The sequence below is a fragment of the Netta rufina genome, assembly GCF_964035555.1.
Source record: "Netta rufina genome assembly, chromosome: 2".
Lineage (NCBI taxonomy): Eukaryota > Metazoa > Chordata > Aves > Anseriformes > Anatidae > Netta > Netta rufina.
Genome location: NC_140124.1, coordinates 140,955,855 through 140,978,050, shown reverse-complemented (window position 1 = coordinate 140,978,050; position 22,196 = coordinate 140,955,855).

Sequence of the window (22,196 nt, the reverse complement as noted above, 5' to 3'; positions counted from 1 at the left end):
AGCATCTGACACAAAAACAGTAGTTATTAATCTGATTGCAGTTCCTTTATATAACTTTCAGAATTACTATTTAGCCTTATATTATTTAACTTTTTAAATTTCCCATAAGAATGTTTTAGTTTTGTGTTTGCTGTGTTTTGAACTATATAAATAATTATTTGATTTGATGTAAAATATTTTTACCCTTTCCTTCTAAAAATCTTGAAATTAAACATGATAAGGTTGAAGTCATAGTTCTATAAGAGGTCAAAATGTGTAAATGGGTATATTGAGTGTGCTTAACCCATAACACTGCCAAACTGGCAAGGCAGCATGTTTTGCTTTGGAGATGTGGGCTCACAACCAGTGGCAAATCATTTTGCTTTTGACTCCGATATCTTCCTGGTGTTTAGTGTGCATCTTAGAAGAGCAGCATGTACATCTGTTGTGGGTGCATATTGAACTTCATTGATGTCACTTTCTTCCTTGATGTTACCGCTATAAATATGCTACAGGGAGGAAAGGAAGAGCAGTGAATTTTTGTGGGAAGAGCCTATGAACTTGAATAAAGCGTAGGCAAGACCATTAGAGAGAGGTGCCCTAGTTTTTTCTGTCATAAGTTTGCACTGAGAAATAGCTGGGTTTCCTTTTCTGTGCTATCTACATAGGAAAATGAAAGCTGAAATTCTTGTGTATATTTTAAGTCCCCCAAGCTAAGGATGCAGACAGCCATGTGCTGTCGAGTCACACTCAAATTCTGCTTCATTGCACAGTTAGCCCTGCTGGAGTCAGCATAAATAAAAGAAGTACATGACTTTGAATGACAGCTCTTAGTCTTATAAGGAGATTCACATTTGATGCTATCTGGAATTATCTGCTTGTATAAAGAGTTCATATGGAGTTTCTGTATGAACCAGTGTTTTGGTTTTTGTGCCTTTTTGTTCCTAGTCATATAGAATAGATACCTTAATGAATCTACAATCTGTGAAATGTCTCAAATATTCTCTCAATTGTTCATTATTTTCATTTTTGTTGCAAAACAACTTGTAATAATTTTGCTATTCAAAAGTTCTCATAAAGGTTCTCTTGCCTACACTGAGATTATACAAAATGAGTTTTCTACATTATTTGATGAATTTCATGTGAGTCTCAAAGCCAGTTAAGAAAATCTAGTTTTATAAATAATTAGGGACTCTAATTCTTAAAGTAAAAGGAAGGTCCATCTCATCTGCTATGCTTACTTGTTTTAAATTCCTCTAATAATTCCCAGTAGTTTCCTCATTCTCAGTTAGTGTTCCTCAGGAAAGGCTGTGATGCTGCTCAGCATTCCCATTAATTTCACACTTGGAGTTTGAGTGCACAGAATAAGTTAAGACGTCATCCATTCCACAATAATTGTCCTTGTGCCCTCCTATCCCCCAAAAAGTGTGAAGTAATTTAGGCAGCTTACTCTGTGTGAAAGAAAGGCAATTGCCCATTCATTTGAGAAAAGTGTTTCCAAAGCCAGATGCTACAAGCTGCTGATGTACAGTAGCTTGCTGGTGAGTTGGTTCATCTTAGGACCATCTTCTCTGTGGGAGGCCTCATGATTGACTTCATAAGCTGGGAAACACTGAAGCACTGCTCATGCTTTAGCAAATTTTATAAATCTCGGAACTTCCATTTTAAACAATCTTATGCAAGATCATGATTGGATTTTAAATCTCTACAGGGATTATGTAATTAAGGTATATGTGTATAAGCATAAATTGCCCTCATTCTTCAAAAAGAAAAGGTCGCATTTAATACAGAATTTCTGTATTAAATATCTGGATTTCTGTATTAAGTATCTGGATTAATTCAAAGAAAATACAAACAAAATACTCCATTAAAAAAAAAAAAAAAAAAAAAGCAAATGCCAGCTGTGGACTCAAACAAATGATCAAGTTTATCAGCTGAATTACAGAAGCTGAACTTTCCAAGTCTGGCACAAGGATGATGTCATTCAAGACATCTTAGCCTGCACTGAAAAAATGTCTATATAAACTCAAGTGACTTTTGCTTAAGAATAAGCATGTCGTTCTTTGCTAATGCTCAATTACTGCAACATAAATTGCTACATTATAGAAACATTTTGCTTGATTCCTTTCTTTTCTTAAGATCATTTAAGGAGCAATTTTAGTGTATGGATAATTTCCTCCATCACTTGTGAAGAAGGAACATGACAGCCATTTTGTACAGCTATCAGCAATACACACAGATTTGACAGAAAGAAGGTGCAATTCCCTGTTTTTCAGCCTATGCTGACTATGGGAAAGAACAAGATGCCAGGCTATGAAATTATAATTTTCCTTTGCATCTAGTGCAGCCATAGAAAATATGCCTAGAACAGAACATTGGCAATTGAATTGGACTCGGTATTTTACAGTTTTACAGGTAAATATAACATTCGTCTTTGAGGTTAATTGAGGTTTTCAGAAATTCACTGGTTTCAGATCTGCTCACAAGCAAAGACATAAACATGTAATAATACCAAAAGATGAGTGATGCAAAACAAGTGAAAAATCTCTCATACCAAGAGAGAAATATTTTCAAGGACTTTCTATTAGCAAAAAGAAATGGACTGTATTTTTGTCACATAAGCAGTGTAAGGGAAACAGCAGAGAGATTTGCTAAGAACTTAATCAGATTGCTATGCATGATGTCAAAGAAGACAACTGGCCACATAATATATACATGTCCTCTTGGAATAAAAGTGTTTGAAGAGGTAATTCACCTGATGATAGTGTACTTCAAGATTATAAATGCTATCTGCTTCAGAGCTAGTTGTTTCTCATGGAATTATGATACTAAATATATTCATTTTATGGAAGAATTAATAATTAGTTTGCTTTAAGACCTGCTAAATACATATAAAGCTGAGCAATAAATAAATATCATGTTGTGTCATTTGTGTATGCCATGGATTCAGAAAATGACAAAAGAGATTATTTTCCTTTCATTTGCATCTGTGAAGATTTTGATTATTTTCAATGAATGATGTAAAATTACATCAATTAAAAATTAGCATAATAAAGGAAATTTGACTCAGACTGCACTAACTATCCATCAGCAGACCTTAAGTGCCTCTGTTAAACATTATGCCTCTGGACAATGGGACAAATTTTTCACTTCTGTGCTCACAAAAACATTTCAAACTTAATTTTTAATCTTCAAGAGAAAAAAATAGTTTGGAAAATCATTTTGGAAATTAGTATCCATTTGCTTGGGTAGGTATTTTTTTTTTCTGGTTCTAAATAATATTTTGATATTGACTGAATGGCTATGGCACATGTGCTTGGGTGAGCTCCAACCGAGAATTATCAGAGCCCAGAAGTGTTATCCTTTCCTTGGCTATAGGACAACCCCTCAACTGAGATAAAGGATATCCTGGCTAAGGTGCTCAATCTTCTAAGCTATTGGCTACGTGTAAGGAGACAGAGGGAGGATAATCTATCCCCAGAGCCAATGATCTACACCATAGGTTACAAAACAGTTCCAGACATTGTTTAGCAGCACGCTATGGAAACTCAGGTCTATGGATGCTTTCTTACTGAAAATTTCAGAAAATCTGGGAGAGCCGGTAGCTGAGGGTCTAAGGAACTCAATTTTTGACTGTTTCTCACAAATAAGCAACCAGTTACCTAAGGCCATCTCCATAAACTTCAAAGTCATGCTAGTGTCTAAGAAGGTTTAAACCTGCAATTCCCAGACGGATTTGTAAAACATAGGCAAAGAAGCAACACACATCATATTTTTATAACAATGTGTCATTTTCCATATTGCTGCTGCCCTTCCATAAGCACAACAGTCAAAGTCCAGCCATCACCTCACACTAGAAACTGAAGTTTTTCTACAGTTCTGTAGAATACTAAGATTTGGAAGGTCACTTATAATTAAATCTCAGTAAGAATAAAGACTGACAATATTGTTCATGAGATTGACTTTGAGCATAAGTAGTAATAGTTAATTCAGGTTATGAGAGCTACGGTGGTGCTATGGTGACTGGGTCACTCAAATAGAGCTACTTCAGTGAATTTATTTCAAAACTGATAGCCTGAAATCTGCTATTATACCATTAGATTCTGTAAAATTGAGAGTAGCACTGCATTTTTTTCTGACCTATATTTCTGCACTATTTTTGAATGGCATTAATGCAATTGCTTTGGATGCATATGTGGGATTTGGAAGCAAAGTGTAGTACTTCTCATTATTAAAAATGTATAAATAAATAAATAAAGAGCCCAATATTTAATGCTTGATATTAACGCAATAAGATTACTACAATCTCCATGTACCTGTTGGACACGATGAAAGTAATTACCTTGTACCTCGATATGGAAGCTTTTGCAAAGGAATAATAACTATTGAAGGAATTTTGCAGAGCTCTAGCTTAGCATGTTAATTGCCACTGGCCATAGTTTGTTCTCCATGTAGATTTAATTATTACAATTAGTTTTATCATCAAAAATCTCTAGCAGTATTCATAGGAAAAATGCCTTTTACCCAATGAGAATCATTGGCTCAGGTAGGTCAGGATCCCTGATGAAGTGCACAGAGGCAGGTATGTTGGGCAGCTCTTGGCAGGGCGAGATTCTTCTTGTTGAGCTCTTCAGTTCAAGAGCCTTTGCCCCGCTTCTTATGTTGGGGTTGTTGTTGCCAGACTGATCCCTTGAGACTTCCCTGTTTGTAATGCATCGGAAAATTTCATTTGTCACCCTAATGTCTGAATAAGTGAATCTTTTAGGGACTTTTTCTTTTCCTGTACAATTACAAAAATGTTATTTCTCTAAAAGAACTTAAAAATTGCTGGCAAAGAGAAGGCAAATTGAAAAAAAGATTGACAATGAGTCTTTTATTTCTTTCATATAGGAACAGCTTCTCTAACAGTAGAGATATACGTACATTATGAAAAATCTCTTACTTCCCATTGCTCATACAGCACAAGGAATGTGATTTAATGTCAAACTAATGTGTCTGAAGACATTGGTGTGTGACTACAATTACTCTGAGTGGAGGATAGATTTAATGATTCTGAAAAATGTTCATTTTCTTGCATCAGCTTGAATTATCTTTGTATTTGTATATTCACATTTAGATATAAATGTATGAGTAATAATTTGTGTGCCTTTATGTAATAATATGTGTGCTGCTATGACTTTCTATTTCTATTAAGATCTGATAAGTTACACAAATCATTGAAGAATACAGGGAAACGGATATTTTTACTTCAGTTTCAGCATTTACTTTCAGCAATTTTTTCCAAATTTACTATATCTGTATCGAGACAAAATGACTCCAGTGCTACCAACAGAATGACAAAACTGTAATTACAATTTATGCATGGCTCGTTTCAAAAACTCTTTCTCAGAAACATCATCTATATGTCATCTGATCTGCCCTTCTTCTCCCGTTCTCCCATAGCACATAAAGGCCTTTTTCCAAAGTAAATTCTGTGCTTTAGGAGCATTGTAAAGGACTGAAAGTCTTCTATTTACAAAAGTCAACAACTGATTTAATTTTCTGTGCTAGACAATTTGGAGACTTCAGTAGCTAGAAGCTACACAGAAAGTAGAGGTACAAGCACAGGATCCCCCTACCCACTCCAAAAATCATTGAGGGACCTCTCCACATGGATACTGACATGCAGCATCTTGTCACCCTGGTTGCCATTACCTCTTCCTGAAGTTGAACAGGGCCGGAGCAAATATAACCAGGCCATGGGGCAAATATAATCATCATCATATGGAGTCAGAAGGAAAGAGGCGACTGTGATCCCTGCTTACCTGACATTTAGGCAGTCTTGGAGGAAGGACTGAAATATTTCCTCCCAGCTGAATGGGCCAATGGCCTAATGTCAGATAAGACACTTGCACCCACTTTGTTTTGCTCTCCAGAAAGCTCATATCCCCTCCCTCAAAGGAAAAGGACGATCCATCTCAAACCAAATTACAGAGTGTGGGAGAGGATAGTGTTGGCATGTCCCAGTGGGTAAAACCGTGGGAAACAATTAATTTTAGGTAAGTGTCCAGGTTTGGGCTCTATAAGTCACATCCACATAGGCCACAGGAAGATACCTACACCCTGATCAGAAGAGGGCTTGGAGGTCACACATACATGTAGGACACTACATAAGCCCTTCAATGTTTGTTGTTGGTGAGTCAAGCAGCTCTCCAGCACCTCTGTGCCCTATGCATCATGTAGCAGATCTGTGCATTTAGTCTGTGGAAAAGGAATAACACATCTAAAACTCAAGTGCTGTAATCAAGGGTGTTACTAAACTGAGTACCTACATGTGAAACAGCTGAAATTCATGGAACAGAAAGTGATAAAACTATTTGCTTCAAGTAGCATTGCAGTAATAATTTAACAAGATTTAATTTACTACTGTTACAGTACATTGTCAATATAAGCTCAAGAGAAATAAGCTATTGTAATACATCTACTCTTTTATGCTTAATTTAAGACTTTTGTAGTTATGCATCTGCATACATCTGGTTATACCACACCTTGCAATAACAGCTGATTTGCTCAGTTGATGGCTGAAATCGCTAAATGTCACTGAAGTCTCATTGCAGTAAACAAAATACTTCCCTTTTTCAAGTGTTATTCTGCAGACCAAGATTTTGAGGAAGTAGTATATCCTATAATCAAAGATAATTCTTTTGATATCAGACCCAATGCTTTACATCTGACTTATTCTTACCATTATGAGAAAATGATTGTTAAAGGGCTTGAAAACGTCTTTGTTACAATTTGTCAATATTCCTAATGTCTAAGAGTGAAATTACTCACTTCTTCATATTCATTTAATCTTATATTTTGTATACATTCTTCAGTATAAATATCCTCACAAAACACCTTGAAGTTATGAAAAAACATTTAAATTGTATTTCTCTGATATGTTATTACAATGTGTAACTTGTCAGCATTTTCTTAAAACAGCCTGACCTTAAGCCTTGCCTTTCATTTCATGACATCCTAACACCCATTTGCACCAAGTTAAATGAAAGAGGAATAAAATTGCTGTGTTTTAGGAGTATAGGTGGAACTGGAGTCGGTGGTGGCTTGATTAGGAGGTGTTCTTGCTCTCTCTACTGTACATACTTGTAGAAATATTTCGTGTTAGGCATGAGACTGATTTTGGCAGCACCTGTGGTTTCTTCTGTCACTCTTCTCCTTCCCAAACTGCAGCTGAAAGCCCCATGCCATGCAGGGGAAGCACTGTGGGTAGTGCCTGAAGCTATGGCCCCAGTGCTGGAGCAGACAGGGTCGGGTGGGCTGGTCTGTACCCAGCACCAGACCTGTGGCCCCATGGCATCCTGCAGGTCGCTTTCCGTGTCTGCGTCTGAGCATGTGAAAATGCAATTTTACAATTTCCTTTCCTGGGCACGACCTTATCAACAAGCCCATTAATAACAATTTATGGCAAATTTAACCCCTCTCTGATCCTATAAATTGTCTCAGGGTCGCTGGGAAAGAGGAGAATTATTTCACTTCTCTCCTCCTCTTTCCCACTTTGACTTTCCATTCAAAGTGCAGGTGTAGTCGGTCCTCCACCAACACATCTGGCACTTTCTAAGGCTGCGCTGCCGCCCTGGAGCCAGCCAGGAGAGGGTGCTGGAGAACAAAGTCTCCAGAAAGACTCCCTGGGTAGGTCCCTTCCTGGAAATGCAAACCAAAGCCAAAAAGTAATTCTGCAGCAGGGGCGGAAGGCAGGGACTGAGGATGGTTTCTTGAGTTCTTCCATCCTAGATGGATCCGTGCAATTGAAGAACACAAAGTGAAAAAGCAGTGACAAGAGAGGGGAGTGCTGCTGCTGACAGAGTTGTTCAGGGCAAGATGTGGGTTCCTGAGCGCTGCTGCAGAGGTGGTTTGGCCACACCAGCATGGAAAAAATAAAGGGAAAGTAGTGACGTGTCCCCACATCTAACTAGGTTATGGGACTCCCTTCTGCAGGTGGTGGTGTATGTTGAGAGATGGCTGCAGAACACAACTGGGCAAAGTCATGGAGCAAAAGTCCTGTTGGAATTTTTTATAATATGTTAATAACATATAATACGTTATAAAGTAAAATTTAAAATACATAAAGCTTGCTACAGAAAGCCTTTGACCGACAAATTTCCAGAGGCTGAGAAAACATTTTGCAAACATGCTCACTGCATAATTAACCCTGCCCTTATATTTTTTCTCATGCACCCACTGTTGGCCAATGGCAGATGGATGCTGCATCACACAGGTCTTTAGCCTCATCTAGTATGGCCTATTGTAGGCTTTCATTAGCTCAGGTGTTTGCATGATAATAAATACAAATTTGAAAAATAAAAGGGAAAGAAATTTTAGTCACAAAATTTCAAAAATAAGTTTGACAGCGTGGCATCGTTTTTACACATTTAATTTTGGGGGCCTTCTGTCAATATGGTGTTTTAGCTTGTACCTTTTTCCCTTATATTCAAAAAAAAAAAAAAAAAGTATTCAGTTTTAGCACTGTTTACTGCACTTCTCATGTAGAATGAGTACCTGCCAGAAGACATTCCTTCTAAAGATGGGATATTTTCTGATACAGAAAAAGGATTTCCATACAAAGAAATTAATTCCATAGAATGGTCCATTTAGGTGGACCATTCTATGAGAGGATATTCTATGAGAGGACCATCATATGAGAGGATATAATTTATAATACTGTACAGGGAGACCACAGTTATGATTTTTTTTTTTGTCTGTTCAAATATTGCTATATTTACTAATGAATACCAGAACTAATTTTCTCTTTTAAGGGGTAAAATCAAGTATATAACTAATCAGAGTCTAATCAGAGCTTAATCAGAGTGATTTTTATGAGTTTATTATTGAAAAATAAATAAATAAAATCATTTATTCCTAGAGAAATACGATTATACATATATGTAAATGTATGCATACACATATAGATTAGTTTATGGTATTTGTTATCTTCAAGATGCCCACTTTCTGAATTAAGTGTATCAGAGGTTGTTTCAAAACGGGGGTGACATGAACATACATTTTAAGCTGTCACATGCTTTACTGAAAATAAACACCTCTGCCTAATTCAGTGGCAACTTGCTTGGAAGGACTGTCAGATAACAAGTTGTAATTGCAAGACAAACATATTAGCTTCATAAAAGTGAAAAAATATATATGTGTAATGCAATTAACAATGGACATTAGGAGTACTTTAATAACAGGAGAAAAACACAAACTGCCATTGTACCACTCTGTGGCAACAAATGATGCTGCTATGTTCCATTTCACTAGAAAGATCACTTGTCAATCAAGTGGTTGCCAATGGTGACAACTGTGAAAGGTCTCAGCTTTGCGAAGGGATGAAGGAGGTGAAGAGTGCATTGAAGGTGCACCTGAAAGAGCAGATGAAACATGCCAGGAAGCAGTCCCTGGCACCAAGGCTGACCTGCATAGGAGGACCACATCCCTCTCATTAAACTCCTGGGCAGCAACAATCCCTGCTGCAGCTTGAAGAGCAACTGGGCTGACTAGCCTGGAGAGGCAGATTTTGTCCTGACAGTATCCACTGATGTTCACCTGGGAGCCCCCTCAAGTCCTTACCTAGATTGTCTTTTTTTTTTTTTTTTACTATCTGTAAGCATCCAAAGAAACAACAGATGACTAACAGCCAAAATGAATTAGCTAAGAATAAATTATGTCAAGATGATATAAAGTCTTTTGTGACAGGCTGACAGATCTGATGGGTAAGAGAGAAACGGTTTAAGTCATGTATTTTGATTTTAGTCCTTCTCACACTGTACTGACAGTTCATCCTCAAAGCAAACTAGGAATACAATAGAGGTGAAAATATCATTGACTGCCTGCAAAACTAGCTACAAAATCATATCAGGAGAAATACTACCAATAGTTCAGTGTAAAAAAATGGCAGCATATATTTTGGTAGGGCCCTCGGGGATCTGCCCTGGGTCTGGCAAGCAGATTCATGAATAGCCTGGATAATGAAATAAGGAGTATATTATTAATGGGAAGACAATTCCAAGCTGAATGGGGCTGTCAATACGCTGTACAATGCTTAGAATTCAAAAGAATCCTAACAAATAGCATCATCTTAGTATAATAGGATGCTTTTCTAAAAAGGATAGGTGAAAATTATTGAAGTATCAATGTGCTGCGCAGGATGAGGAAGAAATTGTTAGGAAGCAGTTCTGCAATGAAGGACTGGGATCACTGTGAAACACAAGCTGACTCCACTGTCATATGAACAGGAAAATATGCCAAATGGTTTCTGGAGACACTAAAGTGCAAAGTAATTCTTCCGCTTGTAGAAGCTCAAATGGAGGAGTGTGTCCAGGTTTCAATGCCATGCAGGGCTGGTTCAATCAAAGGCAATCTAGAAGGTTGTTATAGGTGTGATGGGGGGACTGCAAAACGGCCTTCAAGCAAAAGTTTGCAGAAAATACAAGTATTAGGCCTAAAAATGATGATAAACAGGTGAGATAAGTAGAGGACAGTATTCAAGCACATAAAAAGCTGCCACAAAGAGGAAATGGATATTTGTTCTTCATGTCTGTGAAGGACCCAAGAAGAAATGAATTTAGCACTAGAACAGAAAGTTTGGACCTGGACAATGTAATTAAAAGCAGAGGAATTTTTTAGCTGGGGAGGTTGAGCAGAGGAATTTTTTAGCTGGGGAGGTTAAAAATCAATCTAATTTTTTTCAATTAGAAGAGCATTCCTATTATTTAGAAATCTAGAAGCAAAGGAGATAAATTGATGTCAATTCCCTCTAATACAGTTCTTCATCAGAAAGGGCTTTGATAAGGATAATGTATATATTCAGAGTAAAACTTTGCCAATTCCTAAAGGATTTAAAAAATTAAAAAAAAAAAAAAAGTGGAAATGTTGACATTCCATCAAGCCAGTGGTACAGCTAGCTGTGTGTCTTCACAGTAGCTAGCCAAATGCTTCAAAAGAAGGTGTGAAGGAGCCCATACAAGGAAGGCATGAATAATTCACCCCCTAAGAGGTATCTCCTTTTACTTTAACAATCAGGGTACCTTCACTCCAAAACAGGGAATTCCTCATCCTCTCCCCATAGCTTGAATTATTTACTCTTACTGCTAGAATAATTACCATTTGCAGAGAACACTTTATGTGTAGAAGCCAAACCTGATCTGTATTCATGATCCAGCATTATTATTTGATACATTCAACAAAGGAGAGAATCAAAACACACACACAATGTTAGGAGGGAACCTGACTTGTTAGCTACAGCAACAGAAAGTTGCTGCACCTGCAGATGACCTTCTGCCTGCACCTTTGCACAGCCCCATGGAAATCATGTGCACACTGCTACCCACAGGGTCAGGGGTTATTCGCTCTCCTCCAACGTCCTACTGTAAGCAACAGGATAAGATGCCATCTGTACCACAATTTCATGTATTTGTAATTATTACAAAAACAGTGATTTTCACCAAGAACCAGAGCATTCAAGAGGATGATAAAAAGTCCCATTATTAGAAACATTTAATCAACTCCCGTGCAAACTTCCTTCATTTATTTTCTGTGTTACATAGAACAAAATGAATTCAGGTTTCTTTAATAACACTATAATTTTAGATATCAAATGAGGTCAGACTCTTTACTCTAAAAGCATTTTGTGAACGGGAAAAAATCCAAGTATGACTTCATATTGTCCATATTTTTTCTAGCCCTATTAGGAACAGAGCATCTTCTGACAAGGAACTGGGGAAAGCTTATGAGGGCTTTAATGAAAGCGGAAATAAGTGATCATAAAGAAAAGATAGAAAAGGCATCACATTACCTGAGAACCGTGAAAAATTCAGGGAGTGTGAACAGCATCTGTGAAGTACTGGAGTAAGAACAGAGTGAGAGATGTAATAACTTTTTCTATGTCTACAGAACATGAGATCCTAATTGTAGAAATAAGAAATACCAACACCTCTGCTGATGCTATTCATTGCCTGTCACTGAAACTGGACCTTACAAGTGGATGTTTCCACCCTACAAGGTACCACTAGCTTCTCAAATTCCTAAATGTTCTTATCTTAGGTTAAAATGAATGTCAGATATTTGAATTAATGCTTCTTAGACTTTGAAGTACAGAGAAGACAGAATTCTACCAACTGCAGGATACTGTTCACGTTAGAAAAAATGCAAATACCTCCTAAAACAAAATGAAAAGCCTGTCATGGCATGAATTTGGAGCATCACACATATAACTAGCATAAGAAATGAGAAGTTAACTAATATTATTAGTCAAGCTAAACAACTAGAAATGTCCTTTTTCATGCAACAGTTCCTGTAGCTTTGGTTCTTACTGTTGGCTGATATTTTAACATTCCAAAATCTAAAAAATGTTGCAGTATGAAATACACTTCTCAATGACTTCTTATAACTTGTTGAATAAAGAATAGAATAGAATAGAATAGAATAGAATAGAATAGAATAGAATAGAATAGAATAGAATAGAATAGAATAGAATAGAATAGAATAGAATAGAATAGAATAGAATAGTTCAGTTGGAAGGGTCCTTTCTTCTGGACAAAGTGTCCATCATACAACTAGATAAAAACATAATACAATGGGTGGACAATTGGCTGATGCATTGTGCTCAGAGGGTTATAGTAAATGGGGTTACATAAGGCTGGTGGCCAGTCACTATTTCCCCAGCATCCGTTCTAGGGTCAGTTTTCTTTAATGTTTCTACAAATGAGTTGGATGTAGAACTACAGCCTGCTCAAAGTGCTCTAAGTGATCCTGCTCAGCAAGGGGGGTGGACTAGATGATCTTCAGCCTTTACAACCTTGGTCATTCTGTGATTCTGTGGTTCTGTGACTAGAAGGTGTTTTAAGTGAATTTGCAAACGATACTACATTGAGAGGAGCTGTTGACTCTGTTGAGGGCAGAAAGCTCTTGCAGAGAGATCTTGACAAATTAGATAGCTAAGCAATCACCAACCACTTGAAGTTTAATAGGAGGAGGTCCCACATTCTGTACCTGGGAAGGGGCAGCCCTGTCTATACAGGCTGGGGAATGAGAGGCTGGAGAGCAGCCCCATGGAAAGGGATCTGGGGGTTTGGTCGACAGCAAGTTGAGTATGAGTCAACAGCATGCCTGGGCAGCCAGGAGGGCCAACCATACCCTGGGGTGCATCAAGTACGGCATTGCTTGCTGATTGAGGAAAGGGATTGTCCTGCTCTGCTCTGCACTGATGAGGCCTCACCTTGAGTGCTGTGTGCAGATCTGGGCACCACAGTACGAAAAGGACATTAAACCATTGGAGAGCATTCAAAGGCAGGCTACGAAGATGGCAAAGGGTCTAGAGGGCAATATATGAGGTGGGTCTGAGGTCCCTTGTTTTGTTGAGCCCAGAGCAGAGCAGGCTGAGGTCTCATGGTGGCCTGCAGCTCCCTCACGAGGGGAGCGGAGGGGCAGGCGCTGAGCTCTGCTCTCTGGGGACAGCGACAGGACCCGAGGGAACGGCATGGAGCTGGGACAGGGGAGGTCACACCTTCTGACCAGCTGGCTGTGCTGTGTTTAAGGCACCCAAAAATGCAGTTTGCCCTCTTGGCTGCAGGGCACACTGCTGCCTCATGTTGAGCTGGTTATCAGCCAGCACCCCCATATCCCTTTCTGCAGTGCTGCTCTCCAGCCACTCATCACCCAGTCTGTACCTGTGTCCAGCATTACTGCATCCCAAGTGAAAGACCTGGCATTATTCTTTGTTGAACTTCATGCCATTGCCGATTGACCAGTGCTCTAATGTATCTAGATCTTTCTGCAAGGTCTCTCTTCCATAGAGAGAGCTAACAACACCTCCCAGTTTACTATTTAGTATTCTGATAAGCTTGAAAAAAAATTATGGAAGATTGCAACAGCTTTAACCTGGAAAAAAAAAAAAAAATCTCCACACTTTTCAAGAACTGTATGTCATTAACAGTTTCAGTACACTGCCTCCAAAGTCACAGGGAGCTGGAAGATAAAAATACTGTTAAAAATGTATAGTTGTACCGTGAAGTCATTAAAATGATTAGATCATTTTATGGTTTATGCCAAAGTACCCATAAAAACTAGTGTGGTTTACAAGGTTAACTGAGGTCATGAAACTGTGGTTAAGGCTACCTTTAGAAAGCAAATGAACCAATATATATAAATATATATAACTAAAATCAGTTTTCTCTTACAGCTTGAAAATAAGATCAGTGATAAAGTAACAAAATATTGTTGATTAAGGCATGACTACAAGCTTGAATTCTGCATAGCAGTTATTACTAATAATGATAACACAACTCACTTTAATAGCTGGAACTTCACCTTGTGTTCTTCATATACATGTTCCTGATTTACTATATGCCACAACAGTAAGAAATTCTGCATAAACTGGGAAAAGATAAAGAAGGGAGCCCTGAAAATGAACTGAATGATTTGCTAGGTGATGCAAAAAGTTACCCAAATCCAGTTAACTTTTGGTGGAATTAGACTGGATTGGCTAAGTGCCTTGTGTGTAATGTTAACTGATGATAGACTGTGAAGAACAAGTTTAGTGAGGTACAATGGAAAGATACATTCCAGTACACAATAGTGGGGGCTACATATAAACCAATACACACACTTTGGAAGAATATAGATATAAAACCCTTGAGATATTTGTACTGCTGTTGAAGCATTGCTAACATTGAATATTTGTGAAGATTGCCAGTTGGCAAAACAAATTGAATATTTGTGAAGATTGCCAGTTGGCAAAAACAAAGGGTTCTTTAAAGAAAAAGTCTAACTCAGCTCTGAAAGCAAAACTGTTGGTAGAGTGCTCTGACAAACAGTAAAGATAAAATCCCCCATGTTATCAGACTCTGTATCCTCCAGTCGTGGCCAGTTTCATCTGCTGCAGTGGAGAAGGGAGTTTCTCGCAGGAGGTTGAGGTCAGGTTACGGAAAATGAATGTTTGAAAAAGCACTGGAATATCTGATGAGAAATTGCACCAAGGGCCCTGAGCCAGGAGGCTGTGATCCTAGATCAGTTGTCAGCCTCATTTTTCTTAGACAAGCCTACAAAGCTTAGTGCCTTTTGGAAAGAGAATATCAGGAGCTCCTGTTTTTGACACATGTACACCACAGCTGATGTTTCAAGTACATATTACCTCACCACTTCAGAGGTGTCCATAGAAATCCATTTACATTTATAAATGTTATAATGTACTTGGCATGAAGTAAGCATTAATCCCATTTTTTGATGCTTTGCTGCAAATAGAAGATGCATTACACCATAGCTTTTCTAAATGAAAAGTAGAAAATGTGCCTGTATCTTACACTGGATCAGAGGAGCCAAAGAAAATTTAAAACATAATGAAAATGAAATTCTGAAATAAAAGCAGGGTCTCTAAATATTACTAAGTAGGATTAGGAAGCATATTTGATATTCACTTCTATTTTTTCCTCATAAAAAAAAACAAGCCCCTGAAACTGTATTGATTAGATATTTAGATATTTAGATCTACTGTGTGTATTAGATATTTGCAGAGTATGGTTTAATGTTTGGTGTGGTTTTTTTTTTAGACACATGATCACCAACTTTCTTCATGGATGTACCATTTAAAGACAATGGTGATAGGAATATGCAAGTCCTTTCTTCTTATTTGGGCTTACTTTTACAGAGAAACTAATATAATGGGTTGGCATAGTTTGTGGTATTTGCTTACAGTAGGTTTCAGCAGGCTGTATTTCATTTTGTCACAAGTTCTCTCTAGAGTTTAGTTTAGAAGTATGTTTCTTTTAACTCTACTGATACCATAAAAAATAACACTGGGTATTATTTGGGTATTGTTTATGCAGATTTTTTAAAGTCATCTTCCAGTAGTGATGTAATTTTAATTCTGGACTGAGGACAGATCCTGCAGAGTTGCCAGTGCATAACTGCTGATGAACTTGATGGCGGTCCTTCTTGCATCAGCCTCACGGATTTATGGGCTCATGTGTTGACATGGGTTAAATGTACATATCTTGAGGAGACAAGACTAATGCATCCAGCGGGTTGAGTGGGTGCTTTTTACTGCTATAAGCTCTTAATTCAAGGCGACAGTAAGCAACAATTATAGTCTCTCATGCTGATTTATAAAATAGCAATATTAAATATAGCCAAGAAAATGACAAAGATTGACAGGCATAAGGAATAAGAAAAAAAGAATCTATCAGTTACTACACTTTAGTGCATTTAATACACTTTTACAAAGGAAAAATTGACAGTTTTGAAACTAAGAGGTTGACTCTGCACTGATTCTCCCCCAAACCAGTTAGAAGGCTCAGTGATTGAGGTCTAGATGAACATAGCAAACTACAAGAATATCAAGAAAACAAATGTAGAAAATAGGTAGCTTTAATAACAGATGCTATTACTAATGAGGATTTTAAAGCTTCTGATATTCATATCACCAATGGGTGCACAAAGATTGGATTTATGAGTTACTCCTAGGATCGAGAATTCCCCTCTAGATGATTTTCAAAGATTAGCCTGGCAGGCACTGAAGGGCAAGGCCTAACCTTTCAGCCGTTCTGGTCATTATGGATATATGGGGACCACAGGACTGAATCATATTTCGGACTTACTTGGCCTTACCCATTAGTCTTTCCTGAAGTGAGGCGGGCCTTGCACCTGCTCTGCACTGCAGCTGGAGATGCTGGAAGCCAGCTCTGCCAGCTGTGCCCAGGGGCACTGCACCCCAGGAGGGAGCCTATCCTGTCCCCATGGGAGTTCCCACAGGGAACAGGACATTAAATCAGCTCAGACAGGCTTCCTGTTTGTCCCCATCCCCTATACAGATCCCTTCCCTGCCACTTTGTGTAACAAACCTTACAAGGCAGCTTATTTTTTTTTGCAAGTGAAAGCAAAACGGGACCAGGATCTGCTTCCCACTGCTTGTTTTAATACAGGGTATTTAGGGCCTGTAATCCAAGGGGACTCTGAGGCAATCCCCAGTCCACTGGAGCTTGCTGGCTGTGTGCCTCCAGCGAGTTCGGAACAACACCGCATGAGCCAAGGCAGATCTCAGCAGGAGTTTTGCCATTGCACTGGGCTGTAGCCTGGGGCCTCGTCCAGAGCAGGGCAACATCTGTGAAGCAGCTGAGTGTGAGCAAAGAGGTGAGCAAGCCTGGTGCAATCTTTCAATATCACGCACAATATAAATTCATGGCTCAAACTGGATCAATTTCTTCAACTAAATAACCAGACCATAAATCAACAATGTATGTGACATGGTTGATCATTCACGATCAGTAGGAAATATTTTCTTGCTTATCTTCTCTGCTTTTAGAGAAAATGCAAGTATGATCACAAACTAATAACATAAAATGATCAAATTAAATGCTAAATGAAGATTAAAAATCTCATTTTCTCTTTTTGGTATTTCCAAACCACAGTAAGAGTCTGGCAGCCCTACAAACACACACCTTTTCCTGGAAGTGGAGAGCTGTACTTCTTCCCTTTGCATATTTATTCAGGGTTCTCAGAAACTTTCTAAGCCTTTGTATCAAAGCAGTTTCACTGCTGTTTACTGACAGTTATGCAAAATATAGTACCATTAGTTCTATAGTACCATAGAAAGTGGATAACTAAATCAAAACATAGCATTTGCTTTAGAAGTGTCCCAGATAGCACAATTATTCTATTGACAGGAAGTGTGAGGATCGTAACAACCAAACTCATTCATATTGGGGATGTTATCAACCAGAAATGCATCTGGCAAGAACCATCCACCCAAACAAACCACAAACACTCTTCTCCAAAATCTTTTCTCCAGTGATTTAAAATCTGCCAATGACTACAACAATCTGCTTAATAGCTTGAAGAATTTACAGTCTCACAGATGGCCTCACAGCTATCTTTATTACGTTGAAGGCATTGAGCTTTATCATTTACTCCCATTAATACTATCATCTGTTGTTAATACTGAAGTAGTATTTCAAGGCCCTGCTCAAGACCACATGGCAGTAGCTACTGGAAAAATTAGGCCAAAAGGCCTTGTCCGTGCTTGCAGGCATAACTCAGACTCTAATCCCACTCTGAGAGTGCCTCTGAGCAGGTCAGTGTTGGGCAAGTATCTAGCCAAGAACACCAATAAAAACAGAGGAAGAAGCGCAGAATAACTATGGTACTGTAAACTTGTTGGAAGAAAGGTCAGGCTTAGAAGGATAAGACTAAGATATATCATCAGCTGAATAAAGAGCTCATCGTGTTTCTGGTTCCTCTTTGGTGCTATTGATGTTTTCATGAACATAAATATGCATACATAAATTTCTAGTTGTTCAACACAGGACCTCAGTACTTAACAAATTCATTTATATCCTTAATTTTATTATTAAAGTAACCCCAGAAGGACTAATCCAGTACTTAACATGATAGTTAGGATAAAAGAATTTGTAAGATTCTTACTTCTTAAAATTTGGAGAGGGGAAGTATTGTGCATGTTTTTGTCATTTAAAAGGACATTATCAAGATAAAAGGCCTCAGTTTTAACAATCTTTCATTACCGTTACATGTGAAATGTGGTAAAAATCCAATTCAGTTATCCTGAGCTCAAATTATATGCTCTGCTAACACGATTTCAGCTCTTTCCTTAAGTTTAACAGAAACAGACATTGATAGCTGTATACCGTTTATGTTGTTTTTCCTTATGTCAGTGGCAGTTCAGATGGATTTGTACTCCATACAGTGAGCATGGGAAATCATATTATTTTGTCCAGCAATGTCTTGGATCACATCTGCACCCTAGATAGGCTTTTCTCCATTTCCTGCCAGGCTGCCCCGCAGGGACTTTGTGCTGATCGTTACCTCCTATATATGCTGATACCTTGGCTACAGCACGTGCAACACTCAGAGGAGCCTGTGGGGAACTCCTAGACCTCATCTCTTTCTCTGCCATGATGGCCTCTCATTTTGCCTTTTGATCCTGTGCAAGCATTCTGATAAATTGATGAAATTTGTCCTAGCTCAAACATTACATTTTGCCAGAAGCATGTGGCAATTGGCAAGGCATTAAGTTTGATTCAAAGCAGAGAGCTCATACGAACCATATTAGATTCCAGGTCACTGAGAGCTTATCCTCTTAACTGTATTGAATGTCATCAACCAATTTCATGCTCACCTAAAGACCTTTCTCTGCAAGAGTGTGCTTCAGTTCCTGGGAAACTTTGATATGCAGGTATCACTGCATGCTTTGTCTTTCCCACAGCGAAGAGCACTTGAAATCAGACTCCTCTCTACCCACAGGATAAGGACAGAATAAAAGTAGCTCTGAAATGAATCTTCTACTCATCAAAATGGAGACACACAAATAGATGTGCAAGGTGAATGAGCAGACACTTCTCGGACACCCATTTTGGGGTCAAAAACATTCTTTCACAAATGTTGTATTCATCAAGAGACATTTGTCTCCAGGTAGAACTAAAAGTATCAACTGTTCCTCTCCAAGTCACGCTTCAGTCCAAATTCCCAACCAAATGCTTTTTCTATCCACTGTACACTGGAAATGCAATATTCTATGTAAACATACATAAGGTATGTTTACATAGACAATGGAGCAAGATGCTTCATTAATTTCTTGATAACCCCAGGAGATGCAGCATGCAGAAATAACTAACCACTGAATACCACTTCTACTTACTTTCTCACTGATTCTAACTTCATATTAAAAATGTCTGTGTCCGATCCAATGTACTTGTATCCTCCAGTTTAAAAGCTGGTTGGCTGATATCCACTGAGCCAACACAGTGCAGTGAAGAACACTTGCCCCAAAGCAAATAAAGCTTTTGAAAGTAGGTAGGAGTCACTGTGTATGTGGCCATCTCAGAACAATCCATCTTCTGTGAGAGTTTGTACTTCAGCACTATCACACCAAACCCTAAACCAGTCAGGGTTATTGATTAAACCAGGGCTCATCTAAACAAAATAGCCTCATACCATCAGCATTTTCAGGACCTCACCACAGCCTCATCACAAGCCTCACTGCAAATCAGTATAGAGGGTAAATTACATGAAAAAGCCATATGGTGTAGTAAGCTACAGATATTCAGCTCGGCTGGTTGAATTTCAGGCATCACAACAAGGCTGCTCCTAAACTTTGACACCGGATCAAACCGTATCTTCACAGAGGTTATCAAAATACATGTCCTGCTGTACACAACCATTCTATAAACTAGATAAATTCCTGAAACGGTGGTTTCTAGGAAGATTTTTTATGAAGTTTATACTGTATTTCAAGAGCAGATCCAAACTGCATTTCAGCCCATACTTCCTGAACTGTTTGGATGCAGAACTGAGTCCCAAGTTTTGGCAGAGCTCTGGGAGCCCCTGGGGAAGGAAGCTTAAGCTCAGGCAGCCACTGGGCACAGGTCCTTCCTCACACCTCCGTCTCCAAGCTCAGACACGGGTGTGCCTGCTTGCCATGACTTTGCCCCTGTCTATCTCAATTTAACACAGTAACTCCAGATGCCTGAAGTCAGACCAGTCAACTCCAAGTAATTCCTAGGCACATGGGCTGCTACACAAACATCTGAGGGTGTGCAGAGCTTTAGGTTGCTTTCTGGCTTGCGTTACACTGAGTAGTACTGACGCTGATCTACTCGGTGCAAACAGATCATCCAGTTCTTATCAAAAGTCAGATTAAATAGATGTCTTGCAGAAAATAACATCTCCCTTGAACTCTTCCCCACTGGAACTGAACACGCTGTTCCAGCAGACGTCTCACTGACACTGTGTACACAGGCAAGGTAGCTCCCCCATCTCAGTTATATATTCCCCTCCTTGGGCATTTGTTCTTTTACCCACAGATGTGGTTGAGGAATTCACATTGATGCATTTAAGTATTATGACTCCAAAACATTTCTCTGGTAATTGTTTTCCAAAACAGTTTCCTACCCTGTTGGAGGAGCTTTTTTCTTTGTCACAGATGTTTTTCTTTGAATTTGTGTCTTTTTTTTTTTTTTATCATTACCATTCACTCTATATAACAATGTTTTCTGACAAGATATACTTCCCGCAAAGACATCCTGATACTTATTAGTCATATTTTTAACCTCTGATCTGTGTTGCCAGAGTCCCAAATTAATTATTCTCTTATTTTGCCCAACACTGACATGGAACTCTGGTTCCCTATTTGTCTTTTCTGTATAGCATAATGCTATTCATAGCCTTCTCATCTGTGTCTTATTTCCAGTATTTCTTAAAGAAGATGAAAATTTTTTTCAGGTAATTCCCAGAAGACCTCTAGGTGTAGACTACTGATATGGAAATGGTTAGCTCCAGCTGATGTTCTTCTTAGCATTTGGGAAACGTTTGAGCAAGATCCATGTGAATGGAAAATCAGGACCAACACATTTGATAAGCAAATTAGAGTGTGTTATTCAGCTTGGGGAATTTGAACTGGTTAGAACTAAGATCAGTCAGAATAGAGATTTCATATTTGTTTCTAAAGCAGAAAAAGCATCTGTTTACCACCACAGAACAAAATTTAAAAGTGTAAAAATAGCATTTGTAAATATTAAAAACAAACATACTCAATGAATATTTATTTGCTTAATCTTTTGTTTTCCTCTTTTTACACTTACCTGATTGTACTTTATACTGATTTACCACCTAGAATCCATGCAAAAGCACTGTGATTCTGATGTTTTAAATATAGATTCATTTGAGATCTTCTAACACTTCAGTTCTAATTTCTTCATCATTTCTTTCTGTCCTATCCCTTACTAATATACTGAAACACATGATAGGAAATGAACAATCTTGTACAGTTAGCAATGTTTTTAATTGTGCTTTCTCACCCACATATTAAACACTTGGTTAGAAAGTAAATGTTTAAACAAGATCACCAAGTCAATTAATTATTTTTACTATTTACAATCTGCTGTGTTTCCTTCATTTTCCCCAGCTTTCTGTGCTTTCACAGTCTTTCACAATCAGGAAACCTAATTTCAGCATCATCCTCTTCTTTTGGGTGGGAAAAAAATAAAGGTCAAAACATCACAGGCCTCAGCTGGCAAAATTAAGATGCTCTGTAGGTCACAGACAGAAGCACTATCACCTATCTGCCTGCGTTAATGAAATTGTTCAGTATTGGGATTGTAGAGCCCAGCTCTGCCCTCTGCCCTATCTCCTTTGACCTCATAGGGGGATGTAATTCAAGAAAAAAATCTGGCTTGTGG